The sequence below is a fragment of the Palaemon carinicauda genome, chromosome 21 (assembly GCF_036898095.1).
Source record: "Palaemon carinicauda isolate YSFRI2023 chromosome 21, ASM3689809v2, whole genome shotgun sequence".
In the NCBI taxonomy this organism is placed as follows: Eukaryota; Metazoa; Arthropoda; class Malacostraca; order Decapoda; family Palaemonidae; genus Palaemon; species Palaemon carinicauda.
In genome coordinates, this window is record NC_090745.1 from 19,639,797 (window position 1) to 19,654,646 (window position 14,850).

Consider the following 14,850-nt stretch of genomic DNA (forward strand, 5'->3'; position numbering starts at 1 on the left):
ATTTTATTGTTTCTACAGTATTCTACAAAAATTCTTCCATGTAGGTAGTTAGTCCCCTCGGTGCTCCTAACATAACAAACTGTAGGCAAAACACAGTGCATGACAGTATAGTGGTGTGTATCCCTGCCTTCACCAGGGAAGCCAGGGTTCAATTCCCTCTCAGAGAGATACAAACACTTTTGACATTCTCTCCTGGGAGGAAGGGATTCATGTGGTCTTCATAGTTGGAATTGATACAAATATATTCTGTACGGTACTATAGTCTCATCAACAACACAAGCATTTTCCCAAAATACTATGCCTCCCCGACGGGGAATCGAACCCCGGCCTCCCGCGTGACAGGCGGGGATACTCACCACTATACTATCGAGGACTACTGAAGGAGAGGTTATTATTTTAGATACATATGCGGCTTGCTGCTAATGTAAATATATATAAGTCATCATCTTGAACAAAGAAACAGCAATATTTAGTCTTTTTCCAGAAATCAACTAGTTGGAATGAGACAAGAACCACATGTCAAATAAATCAAAATAATACAACAGTATTTTAAAGTATGAAGATTAGTTTTTCCAGTGATGAATATGATCTTTATTTCGAAATGACCAAAACTCATGACCAACCACAAGGTCTTTCAAGACTTACGAGAAATTGCCTCAATTATCTTAGTATCGAAACTAATTTGGTCAGTTTATTACTACTGGCTTAAATTTTTCTACCAATTTTGAAAGTTTTTCTTTTTTATAAATCCTCATTAGCAGCATATTGCCAGAAATAGTGATTGGGAAGGGGGCAGTTGCAGGGACTGCTCAGAGTATGGGAACTTCATGCAGGGATCTGAACTAAATATATAGAAATACCGAAATTATGATAAATAGTAATAGTAATATGCAATATGGTGAGGGGTAGATGGAGATGGTTTGGACATGCTCTTCCTACTGCCCATAGAAAGATTAGTTCACCAAAATTTAACAAAGCTTTACAAGACTGTAGAATAGTTGGAAGACTCAGGCTTACATGGTTGCAGATTATGAACCTTGAAGTAGGTGATGGTGAATGGAGAAGTATTGGTTTAAAAGCCCAAGATAAAGATGACTGGCAAATCATATATATATATATATATATATATATATATATATATATATATATATATATATACATATATATATATATATATATATATATATATATATATATATATATATATATATATATATATATATATATATATACTGTATATATGTGTATATATATATATTATATATATTATATATGTATATATATATATATATATATATATATATATATATATATATATATATATATATATATATATATATATATATATATATATATACTGTATATATGTATATATATACACAGACATACATAGTACAGTATCTACACACACATCTCTCACACACACACACACACATATATATATATATATATATATATATATATATATATATATTCTTACAAAGCTGGTCTAGTGTAGAGTAAATATTTTATTCATGTATTTTATTTCAGTATTTAAGAGTTCTATAGCCAGCACGTAAGGTGAGTTCCTCCTTGTAGGTTCAAGTAATTGTTTGTAAATTGCGTAAGACTTTTGTCGTTCATTTCAATGTATTTTCCATTCGAGTCAGTTTATGTAAATTTACGTTATTTTCAAGAATTAACTTTTTATTTCACATATTTTGTTACAAAGTCTTATGTAATCTCAATTAAGTATGCTGAACGAACCATACGAGGTATGAATGAGAGCTTATGTAATTTTTTTATGTTTTCATGTTGCCTTACGTTTGTGAGAAATTACGCAATTCTTATATTTGCCACGTAATTTGGAAGGTTCTCGAAAACCCCAGTGTTAGTGTTACCTTTTTATTTTTTAATATTTGAGAATGGAGGTGGGCAGAGCTGGCAGAGAGAGGGTTACCTTGCATGTTAGGTTTGTTCCCCCGTTTTTTATCTAGTCAGCAACTTTAGCGTCGCTAGAGCCAGCCACCAAGCTTCTAGACCCCTGACATAGAAGAATCTAGAATAATTAAGTTAATATATATGCACCCCCAGGGATGCATTGGAGCAGGAGAGATCCAGCCTTTCCCTTTGTAAGAGCCAACAACATTCTCTCAAGTGCCTCGAGTGTGTTCTCTCCAAAGTGTATAAGTTTATATACAACATATATCGTGTGTAGTGTGTTAGAACGTTACAGAAAACTTTAAGGTAATTTCAAATTTATTGTGTTACTGTACATGCTGGTAATATAACTGGCCCAGTGAGATTTATGCAAAAACGTAAAGTGTATATGTAATGCTATCTGGTCAGAATCTTCGTGTGAGCTAAAAAATCGTAAATTTAACTGTTACTTTTATGTAAATTTCAATAAGAGTTTAATCATTAGAGTGTTAAAAGTTAACTAATTTCATTAATTATCAAGATTAAATATTTGTGTAAAATTTAATTTCCAGTGAAACGAGTGGTTATATAATTTTCAGAGTTTAATATTTTCTTGCCTTAGTTTAAGGTTTTGTTCAAGATTTAATATTTCGAATCAAGTGATTGTATAATTTTTATAAGTATTATTTTCTTGTCTTAGTCTAAGTTTTGTTCAGACTTAATATTTCATGTAATTTATTTTTGGTATAAATTCTTTCAAAGTGTTGTATTTTTATAGAATATATTTACTTTGTAAAGAGTGTATTATTTCGATCACCAGTGTTTCTTTCAGAACTCCCTCGTATCCCTATTAAAGAATCGAAATAAGATTTTTTTTTTTTAATAGTTCTTAGTAATAATTTCCCAGTTGTTTTGAGAGTACTTTTGAGATCTTTGGATATTCAGTGTTTTTACATATATTGCCATCTGGAAGTTATATGATTTCCTCAGAGCTCGGGTATTAATTATTTTCAAGTATAACAGATTTATGTAAAAAAAAAACAGATGAGTTTGGAACTCGAGAGGTTGTGTAACCTACCAGCGGTAATATATAATATAAAATATTTTTTGTGCCCAGACCCGGGACCATAATCATCTATATATATATATATATATATATATATATATATATATATATATATATATATATATATATATATATAAAATGTATATTTGTAAATATATATATATATATATATATATATATATTTATATATATATAAATATATATATATACATATAAATATATATAGTATAAATATATATATATATATATATATATATATATATATATATATATATATATATATATATATATATATGTACATATAGATATATATAATATATATAAATATATATATATATATATATATATATATAAATTATGTATATATATAAATATATAAATATATATAATATATATAATATATATATATATATATATATATATGTATGTATATATATATATATATATATGTATGTATATATACATATAATTTTTAGTATATATATAAAGTATATATATATAAATATGAAATATACGTATATATATAAAGTATGTATATGTATGAATATATATATATATATTTATATATATGCAGATTATATATATATATATATATATATATATATATATATATAAATATATATATATTTATATATATATATATATATATATATATTATATATATATATATATATATATATATATGAGAGAGGGAGTGAGAAATTGGCTTTATTCTAAATATTTACATGAACCTTAAACTCCATGAAGGTAAGTGTCCCATATATGAATACCAATTTTGAATATAGATTACCCAATGAGTTTTTCAAGAAATTACCTAAATCACTGTAAATTCAAGAAAAAATTCCACAATTATTCATTTAAAATTATTAGGGATGGGGTCAATGACTCTAATGATACACCCTGGCTATGTTCACACCCAGGTTGCAAGATCTTAACTCATACCGACCCTAACAGGAAACATCGGAAAATTCTAACAATATTTACCTTTTATGTTTTAAAGTTCTAAATGACTGCAAAACATTATTGAAATTTGGACATTTATAAACATGGTGCGGGGCCAAGAAGGCCCTTCAGCACCAATGTTTCAAGTGTCCCCCCTCGCTACGTCCACTCCCAGCTTGCAAAATCTTAACTCTCACCGACCTTAACATGACACAACGGAAAATTCTATCAATATTTACCTGTTATTATGTTTAAACGTTCTAAATGAATGTAAAACATTAATGTAATTTGGAATGATTCATTAAATATGGGTTAGGGCCAAGAAGGTCCTTCAGCACCATTAATTAAATATGACAGCAACTGCAATTTAATAAGTATAGATCAAAATAGGTTCGAGAGCGGTGAGGATGTGTCATGGAAATGAAATATTAAAAAGATAAACAGCCTAGTAGGCAACGGGAGCGGGGACACTTAAAATTTTTAGTACTGCATATAGTAGGCCGTGTGAGGTGCACTGTCTGTGCTATCCCCATCCGGATAAGCATTGTAATAGAAAAGAAGAAATATATGCTTGAGAATTAATAAAAAATGAAAATACCATAAGTTTAATGTAACCTAATAAACCAAGAGGAATTAATTCTAAACAATCAACCAGCATTTGATCAAAGAGGTTAGATTATTCGGGCCACACTATTTTGGCAGTCACTGTATATATCATTACTCTTTTCTGTGCTTATTTCTATTTATTATGCTGTTATCACTTATTCATCGATTTGTTTATCTTTTTTGCAGCTGCTTATATATTTGTTCTTTACTAAAGCACCACCATGCTCGTTGTCTTATTCAGTCTTGATTTTACAGCACTATATATCTCTTCACATCTCAACATCTGTTTATATCTCGCAACACTTTTCCTTCTATTTCCTTTTAAAATCTCTCCGTATTTAGAGGTGAACTATTATTTATTAATAAATTCGTCCGTTATCACAAGACAAATGAAAGTACTCCCGCTTATCAGGCAGGCAGTATTCATGATATAATTTTCTTATTGTTATTAGTCCTCGATAGTATAGTGGTGAGTATCCCCGCCTGTCACGCGGGAGGCCGGGGTTCGATTCCCCGTCGGGGAGGTAAACTATTTTTTTCTTTTTTTTTTTTTTTGAAAATTAACGTGCTTGTGATATCAAAAAGTAAGCATGAAGTAAGTATACATATAAGTGACAAATCTGCCAGGCCCTAACCCCAGCCATATTTAAAATAAGCTTACACCAGTAGCTCTTATACGTCAGATCTTCAAAATAAATTTTGACCTCTCCGACGGGGAATCGAACCCCGGCCTCCCGCGTAACAGGCGGGGATACTCACCACTATACTATCGAGGACTAATAACGATAAGAAAATTAAATTATGAAGACTGCCTGCCTGATAAGTGGGAGTACTTTCATTTGTCTTGTGATAACGGACGAATTTATTAATAAAAAATAGTTCACCTCTAAATATGGAGAGATTTTAAAAGGAAATAGAAGGAAAAGTGTTGCGAGATATAAACAGATGTTGAGATGTGAAGAGATAAATAGTGCTGTAAAATCAAGACTGAATAAGACAACGAGCATGGTGGTGCTTTAGTAAAGAACAAACAAATATATAAGTAGCTGCAAAAAAGATAAAAAAAATCGATGAATAAGTGATAACAGCATAATAAATATAAATAAGCACAGAAAAGAGTAATGATATATACAGTGACTGCCAAAATAAAGTAAAGAGAAACGAAGAACGGCTCAAACGCAACGAGTGTGAATTTTGGTACCATGCCGAGTGCCTAAAGAAATTGGCAAAGATACGCATACAGCACTCCGAGAGCGTGAAGATTTAATGTGGCTCTGCAATAACTGCATAAGAAAGCACAAGTGTAGTAAAATTAAAATAAAGGGGCTAGAAGAGAAATAAAATTCAAACATGAAAACAAGGAATGAAAAGAAAAAAAGAAAAACAAAGAGAAGTCTGTCGAAGAGGTGCCGAGGAAGGTGAACACAAAATAATGAACGAGGTCGTGATTATAATGAACGATAGGGTAATAGTAAATAAATCTTGAAACGTAGGGGTAAATATAGCCGAGGTAGTTAAAATTAAGTCATGTAGGAACTAGAGGAGGAATAAGAAAAAAATGAAAAGATTATGTAATTTACTATTGTGTAATATACCATAGTGTGAAAGTGAGGTAGCAGATGTAAGAAACAAAATGAGAATGCTAAATGGTGTATGTCAAGATGTTTTCACAAATAGTTTAGGATATTGAATAAGTAGATGGAGCTGGTAATAAGATTAAGGAAGCGAAATGAAGGGGGGGGGGGGAAAATGGGTGACCTAGGCCAGTTCTAATTGGGCTAAAAACTATGAAATGAAATGGAAAATACTGAAAAGTGCTAACAAAAATAAAACATGAGCAGAATCCCTTGAAAAGGAATGTAGGGATAAGAAAGGATATGGCGGAAAAAGAAAAAGATAATGATAAAACTTAAGGAAAACCTCATAGAGAAACAAAATAAAGGAGAAAACGGATGGATGATAAAAAAGAAAAAAGAAAAAAAAAAGGTTAACTTCTCTGGGATCAGGGTTCAAGAGAAAATATTAGTAAAAAATGGAACATGGAACACAGACAGGCACTGGAGAAAGAACATTGATAGAACATAAGACAATTACTTTCAAAATTATATATTTGCAAAGCTTACCAAAGCAAAAATGAGATGGAGAGTCTGTTAAACGAATGTTCCGATATTAATATATAGTAATAGCATTAAATGAAAAAAAAAAAAATCATCATCTACGCCGAAGGACAAAAAGGGCCTCGGTTAGATTTCGCCAGTCGTCTCTATCTTGAGCTCTTATTTCAGTACTTACCAATTCATCATCATCTACTTCGCGCTTCTTAGTCCTCAGCCATGTAGGCCTGGGTCTTCCAACTCTTCTAGTGCCTTGCGGAGCCCAGCTGAACTTTAGGAGAACTAATCTCTCTTGGGGAGTGCGAAGAGCATGCCCAAACCTTCTCCTTCTACCCCTCATCTTGAAACATATGGGACTCGAGTAATCTCTCTTATAGTTTCATTTCTAATCCTGTCATATTTGATTGAAAAAAAAGAATAGTTAAGACTAATAAGTGATGGAACGATTAAGAAAGACAGTATGAAGGATTTTAAAGATAAAAAAGGAGGAGGTTTGATGATACTATACAAACACAGCAGGGAAATATACATGGAAAAATGCAGACGAAGAATCAAGATACATTAGATATGAAAGGGATTATAATACAAAGAAAAAAAATAAGACTTACTGTAGTATATATGGATCGTGCAAGGGACAGGGAAGGGAAAGAATGAAACAACGATAAGAACAGAATTACATAAACAAGTCGAAGTGGAGGACGAAGAAGCCTTGATTATAATATGAGATTTTAATGGTCATTTGGGATTTTTGGGACATCAATAGAATTCTTGGGACATCAATAGGAAAGGGAAAATTGGATGAAAGTGCTATAGTTAATGAATAGTAAAAATCAAATACTAATGAATGGCGATGAAAAATATAAAGAAATATAGACCTGGTTGAGAGTCAATCAAAAGATCGCCATATACCCAGAGATGGTAAATACAGTAATGTAAAGAATCTTCAAAGAAATTATAATTGACGAAGAAAAAGAGAAAGTAGACATGTCACACCACAAACTGGTCCAGGTAGGAAGAAGTAAGCATAAGAACGAGGGCAGAAACTTGAAAAAAAAAAAAAAAAAAAAAAAAAAAGGAGTTTAGGATGAAAGTATACTTTACAAAACAGACGAAGAAAGTCTGGGAGAATATAGGGAAGGGATGAAAAAAGAAAACAGTAGGAGAGAAAGAAGAAAGCACACATATAAAATAGCTTCAATAATTAAAAAAAAAACCATCAATTGAAAAAACAAAATAACTAAGGAAAAATAAGAGAGAAATCTAAGAAAATCTAAAAACCCTTAGCAATGAATGGATCTATCCTTTTCCGCTAGGAATGCTCGTTTTGTGTGTTATTTCCTCACTTATTTCAAGTTCTGGGTTTTGAATCTTCCCCAGGTTTGTGTGGCTCTTCTGTGGTACCTGACGTTCGAGATTGTATATGTTATGGAGTGTTTCGTTGTTTTCATTTATGTTATTATTATTATTTATTATTATTATTATTATTATTATTATTGTTTAGGCCATGTATGTTTCTTGTTTCCATTTAGGAATGTTGGATCTTGTCAAGATTAGCGAACCCAACCATCACCGGGTTCGCTATTCTTTACTTGTGGAAAATTGGGTTCCTTATTCTTGACATGTGGTAAATTGGGTTCCCTATTCTTGACATGTGAAAATGGGATTCGTTAATCTTTACACAAGCTTTTTCAGTTGCTACTTAAAGCTACTATTCACTCTTTTAACTTTCTTTTGTTCACTTAAATTGCTAGTTAAACATCTTCATACTTACTTAAACAGCTGATGAGTAATTAATTAAGTCCAAGCATTTCAATTGCTACTTGAAGCTTCTATTTATTTGTTAAACCTTTTTCTATTCACTTAATCAGCTAGTTAAATTTTTTTCTACTTACTTAAACTTACCTAAATTCTTCAAAAATGGTTTTCATGTATATAATATAAAAGAAAAACTAATTTAGATATTCAGATATCCATTGTCCCTCAAAATGGATAGGTCTACTTCACGGAGGTTGTGAAACCATTAGTTGGGAAGGAAATGTTACCTATGATTGACTAGATGAAGAACAAATCAATTATTCGACCGGAATTAAAATGTGAATCAATCGGCATATTTATGAACTGGATAAAGTGCTGGGCCTCTGTAGACGGTTATGTATGGGAGTGCCAGGTAAAAGATTGTTCACGGTATAAACGAAACTCATCAATAAGGAAGGACTAATTAAAAAGTAAAATTGCAGCTGTGGATTCATGTCGTATATTGTTTTTGCAATGGAATGCGGGAACAGGAAACTTCTCGTATTTTAAATATGTCTCGGCAGATTTTTACAGTTTATTAGAGTGGTGTGTACGAGACATTTTGACCTTAATCCTATAAAACTTGGTGGGCCTGGGATAATAGTTCAGGTTGATGAATCGTGCTTTCCACATAAACCTAAAGAGCATCAAGGACGATCCCCTACGCGCCAAGTCTGGGTTTTTGAGAACATGAGACATTTCTATCAATAATAGAGAAAGTAGTGAGACATGGATCAACTATTCACAACGATGAATGGCGAGCCTATAGAAATATAGCTAATAATCAAAACTGCCAGTACAGAACCTTGAACCACGTTATTCTTGACGTGAGGTTAATTGGGTTCGCTATTCTTTACAAGTGGAAAATTGGGTTCGTTATTCTTTACATGTAGAAAATGGGGTTCCTTAATCTTGACATGGAAATCTTGGGTTCGCTAATCTTGACATCGAAATCTTGGGTTCGCTAATCTTGACAAGATCCGGAATTTTTGTAGGGTTTTCATCTTTGATTGAGCCATTGTGCATGCTGGTGCTATTGGATATTCGAATAAAGGTCTTATCAGGCTTTTGTAGAGGTTTATTCTTATGTTTTTATTCAAAAGTTTGAAACTTTTTAATGCTCCTTTTCTGTGTTTTGCCATTTGGAGTTTTTGTTTGATATGGCTACTTGTGCCAGTTCTTTTGATAGAGAACAAGAATTTTAACCTTGTTGTTAAATGGAATAATCATGTTATTTACTGTTATTGGTGCTAGTTTATTTTTTTCATACTGATAAGAGTTGGAATTCGTTGTTGTTTGTTTTTATTTTCCACTTGTTTTCGTTATCATTTATTTATTTATTTTAATTTGAAGGATGCATTATTACTTGTGTTATGTCATCTGCATAGGCATAATTTATGGCATATTCGAGGTGTTTGGCATAGCTGATGTGTAGATTATAATAAAATGGGTAGCCTAATTTTTACATCTATTGTTTCTCATCTCTGCTACGTATTCTGACAGTTCTGTCTTTTTCTAGTAGTTCCAATTGGAGCATTTTATATTTGAGGCCGTCATGCCATACTTTGTCAAATGCCTTAGAGATATCTCTGCAACATTGGATAATCACACGGCATCATCACGTAATCCTTTCAAACATAATTGTGTCTCCCCGACGGGGAATCGAACCCCGGCCTCCCGCGTGACAGGCGGGGATACTCACCACTATACTATCGAGGACTAACAATGACGAACATAACCTTATCTATTGATTACTTAGATGTGTGTCGTTCGGAAGACTCCAGATCTGAGTGGTGGCATATAACCCTGAATAATTTTCCTAGAAAATGACATGCCAATTTCAATCAATTTTTTAACCATATCCGTAAATGAAATTCTCCTGCTAGTAGAAAATTCTTCTCATATTTTAAAGTACAGAAAAATTATGCAATTAAAATTATTCACTGATTCCTTATCAGTTCCATCCTGTTTAGCCATAAGATAATAATATTATTATGTGGAAATCTACTTTCCCTGCCCCATCGATAAACTGCACAAATTCATTATATGCTTACACTAATAACTCGTAAATAACAGGTCAGATCCTTTTGGCCTGATTAGTATTATCGTGGTTTCTTTAAAGATTTCCTAACATATGGTGCAAATTGTTTTAAGAAGCCATTGATATACTTTTTAATTGCCTGTTGGCTTCAGGAAGAAGATGGTAAATATTAGTTATTTTATATGTAAAAGGTTTAAATCTGTTTGGTAACTAATTATATTTTCATCTGGAGTACCACACCGATCTTGGTATAATAATTCTCTCTCCTTAAGCAATCCTCGATAGTATAGTGGTGAGTATCCCCGCCTGTCACGCGGGAGGCCGGGGTTCGATTCCCCGTCGGGGAGGCAAAATATTTTGGGAAAATTTGTGATAATGATAATGAAATGTAGTGTGTGTATCCCACATAGTTGAATCCTTTTATATAAGTTCAATATATTTTAATCATTGATGAAATATACTAATTTGGAAAAAAAAAAGTTCATGCTCTTACACTAATAGCTCATAAGTTGTATGTCAGCCCTTGTAAAACTATTTGTGTCTCCCCGACGGGGAATCGAACCCCGGCCTCCCGCGTGACAGGCGGGGATACTCACCACTATACTATCGAGGACTTCTTAAATGAGGTGTGGCTCGAGTAGCCCAACCATCTTTGATTAGATGCTGGTTGATTGCACAATTCTCTTGTTAACTGCTAAGAATTATTATGATTTTGGTTTCCAAGTGGGCATTGCTTAGTGGTTACTGATGTATTAAGGGTTGTGGTGGCCTAATGATAGCGTCCTTGTCTGGTGATTGTCAGGCTATGGTTAGAGTCTCTCTCAAACTCGTTAGTTTCTTTGGTTGCTGCAACCTCACCATCCTTGTGAACTAAGGATGGGTGGTTATGAGGAGCCTATAGGTTTATCTGCTGAATCATCAGCAGCCATTGTCTGGCTCTCCTTGGTCCTAACTTGGGTGGAGAGGGGGCTTGGGTGCTGATCATATGTAATAGAGTCAGTCTCTAGGGCATTGCCCTGCTTGATAGGGCAATGTCCCTGTCCCTTGCCTCTACCTTTCATGAGCGACCTTGAAAACCTTTAAAAACATTTTGAAATGCCTTCACATTGTTACTAGTGCGTGCTAAAGAATTTGCAAATTTTCAATGAGAAAATAGGTGAGAAAAGTGTGTTGGTATGCTTTACAAATGGCAAATTCTTGAAACTTTATAAACTAAGTTTTTGGGGTAATGTGCCGGAGTACTTCATAAACATTAGAATCTACTTCAATAGCCTTGAAAAGAAAAGTATCCATTTTTTGATCTTGCAACTCGAACATCTAAAAATACTTCTAAGAAAAGCCGCAACTTAGGGTGCCTAGTTTGGCAGCCATCTTGAAAAGTGGCCGCCATCTTATATTTTCAAATGGTCTATCGACCAGATTTGATTAGTATGACTTGGAGAACTAGTGTGATAATTTTTATGCGTGTATCATGATTTCCATGAGTTTTATGTTATCTCTTTACTAATTATTATGGGTTTAGATTTCAACACTGATTGCAAATTTTTATTTTTGTGAATAATAATTAGTGTAGGTCTTAAAACGGTAAGAGAAAAATAGGCGCGTAAAGTTAGAATTTGGCCAAAATAAATTCCTGTCATGTTGAGTTACGTAATTTTTGTTGGATAGGGCTACTTAGGCCAGTTCTTTTGAGAGAGACACCAAGGGTTTTAACTTTTTTGTTAAATGGAATATTTATATTGTTTACTGTTATTGGTGCTGGTTTATTTTTTTCATACTGATAAGAGTTTTAATTTGTTGCTATTTGTTTTTATTTTCCACTTCTTTTCGTAATCATTTATTTATCTATTTATTTATTTTTTTTTTCTTTTTTAATTTTGAGGATGCATTATTACTTGTGTTATGTCATTTGCATAGGCATAATTTATGGCATAATCCGGGGTGGTTGGCATAGCTGATGTGTAGATTATAAAATGGGTTGGGGATAGTATGCCGCCTTGTAGTATCCCACTTTTTAAATCTATTGTTTCTCCTAGTTTCCCATTTCTGTCTCGTATTCTGACAGTTCTCTCTTTTATGTTTTTTACTTGTAGTTCCAATTGGAGCATTTTATATTTGAGGCCGTCATGCCATACTTTGACAAATGCCTTAGAGATATCTCTGCAACATTGGATAATCACACGGCATCATCACGTAATCCTTTCAAACATAATTGTGTCTCCCCGACGGGGAATCGAACCCCGGCCTCCCGCGTGACAGGCGGGGATACTCACCACTATACTATCGAGGACTAACAATGAAGAACATGTTAAGCTTATTTATTGCTTACTTAGATGTGTGTCGTTCGGAAGACTCCAGATCTGAGTGGTGGCATATAACACTGAATAATTTTCCTAGAAAATGACATGCCAATTTCAATCAATTTTTTAACCATATCCGTAAATGAAATTCTCCTGCTAGTAGAAAATTCTTCTCATATTTTAAAGTAAAGAAAAATTATGCAATTAAAATTATTCACTGATTCCTTATCAATTCCATCCTGTTTAGCCATAAGATAATAATATTATTATGTGGAAATCTACTTTCCCCGCCCCATCGATAAACTGCACAAATTCATTATATGCTTACACTAATAACTCGTAAATAACAGGTCAGATCCTTTTGGCCTGATTAGTATTATCGTGGTTTCTTTAAAGATTTCCTAACATATGGCACAAATTGTTTAAAGAAGCCATTGATATACTTTTTAATTGCCTGCTGGCTTCAGGAAGAAGATGGTAAATATTAGTTTTTTTATATGTAAAAGGTTTAAATCTGTTTGGTAACTAATTATATTTTCATCTGGAGTACCACACCGATCTTGGTATAATAATTCTCTCTCCTTAAGCAATCCTCGATAGTATAGTGGTGAGTATCCCCGCCTGTCACGCGGGAGGCCGGGGTTCGATTCCCCGTCGGGGAGGCAAAATATTTTGGGAAAATTTGTGATAATGATAATGAAATGTAGTGTGTGTATCCCACATAGCTAAATCATTTTATATAAGTTCAATATATTTTAATCATTGTTGAAATATACTAATTTGGAAAAAAAAAAAAAGTTCATGCTCTTTCACTAATAGCTCATAAGTTGTATGTCAGCCCTTGTAAAACTATTTGTATCTCCCCGACGGGGAATCGAACCCCGGCCTCCCGCGTGACAGGCGGGGATACTCACCACTATACTATCGAGGACTTCTTAAATGAGGTGTGGCTCGAGTAGCCCAACCATCTTTGATCAGATGCTGGTTGATTGCACAATTCTCTTGTTAACTGCTGAGAATTATTATGATTTTGGTTTCCAAGTGGGCATTGCTTAGTGGTTACTAATGTATTAAGGGTTGTGGTGGCCTAATGATAGCGTCCTTGTCTGGTGATTGTCAGGTTATGGTTCGAGTCCCGGTCAAACTAGTTGGGTTTTTATTTGCTGCAACCTCACCATTCTTGGGAGCTAAGGATGAGGGTGTTTTGGGGAGCCTATAGGTCTATCTGCTGAGTCATCAGCAGCCATTGCCTGGCTATCCTTGATCCTAGCTTGGGTGGAGAGGAGTCTTGTATGCTGATCATATGTAATATGGTCAGTCTCTAGGGTATTGTCCGGCTTGATAGGGCAATGTCCCTGTCCGTTGCCTCTCTACTTTTTGAGCGACCTTGAAAACCCTTTAAAAATATTTTGAAATGCCTTCACATAGTTACTAGTGCGTGCTTAAGAATTTACAAATTTTCCATGAGAAAGTAGGGGAGAAAAGTGTGTTGGTGTGCTTTACAAACGGCAAATTCTTGAAACTTTATAAACTAAGTTTTTGGGGGTAATGTGTCAGTGCTTGATAAACATTAAAATCTACTTCAATAGCCTTGAAAAGAAAAGTATCCCTGTTTTTTTCATCTTGCAACTCGGAGATCTAAAAATACTTCTAAGAAAAGCCGCAACTTAGGGTGGCTAATTTGGCAGCCATCTTGAAAAGTGGCCGCCATCTTATATTTTCAAATGGTCTATCGACCAGATTTGATTAGTATGACTTGGAGAACTAGTGTGATAATTTTTATGTGTGTATCATGATTTCCATGATTTTTATGTTATCTTCTAACTAATTATTATAGGTTTATCTTTTTGTGAATAATAATTAGTGTAGGACTTGAAACGGTAAGAGAAAAATAGGCGCGTAAAGTTAGAATTTGGCCAAAATAAATTCCTGTCATGTTGAGTTACGTAATTTTTGTTGGATAGGGCTGCTTATGCCAGTTCTTTTGAGAGAGACACCAAGGGTTTTAACTTTTTTGTTAAATGGAATATTTATATTGTTTACTGTTATTGGTGCTGGTTTATTTTTTTCATACTGATAAGAGTTTTA

General features: G+C 33.3%; 1 protein-coding gene and 4 non-coding genes across 6 annotated transcripts in view; 1 reads left to right on the plus strand and 4 right to left on the minus strand.

Annotated features, from left to right (window-relative positions):
- Nucleotides 1–14,850, plus strand: part of LOC137614639 (uncharacterized) — a 375,918-nt gene that overhangs the window by 223,966 nt on the left and 137,102 nt on the right. The window lies entirely within an intron of this gene.
- TRNAD-GUC (transfer RNA aspartic acid (anticodon GUC)) lies at nt 302–373 on the minus strand. The gene has a single exon. It is a non-coding gene; the product is annotated as a tRNA-Asp (tRNA).
- On the minus strand, nt 10,069–10,140 carry TRNAD-GUC (transfer RNA aspartic acid (anticodon GUC)). The gene has a single exon. It is a non-coding gene; the product is annotated as a tRNA-Asp (tRNA).
- TRNAD-GUC (transfer RNA aspartic acid (anticodon GUC)) lies at nt 11,004–11,075 on the minus strand. Its single transcript has one exon. It is a non-coding gene; the product is annotated as a tRNA-Asp (tRNA).
- TRNAD-GUC (transfer RNA aspartic acid (anticodon GUC)) lies at nt 12,681–12,752 on the minus strand. Its single transcript has one exon. It is a non-coding gene; the product is annotated as a tRNA-Asp (tRNA).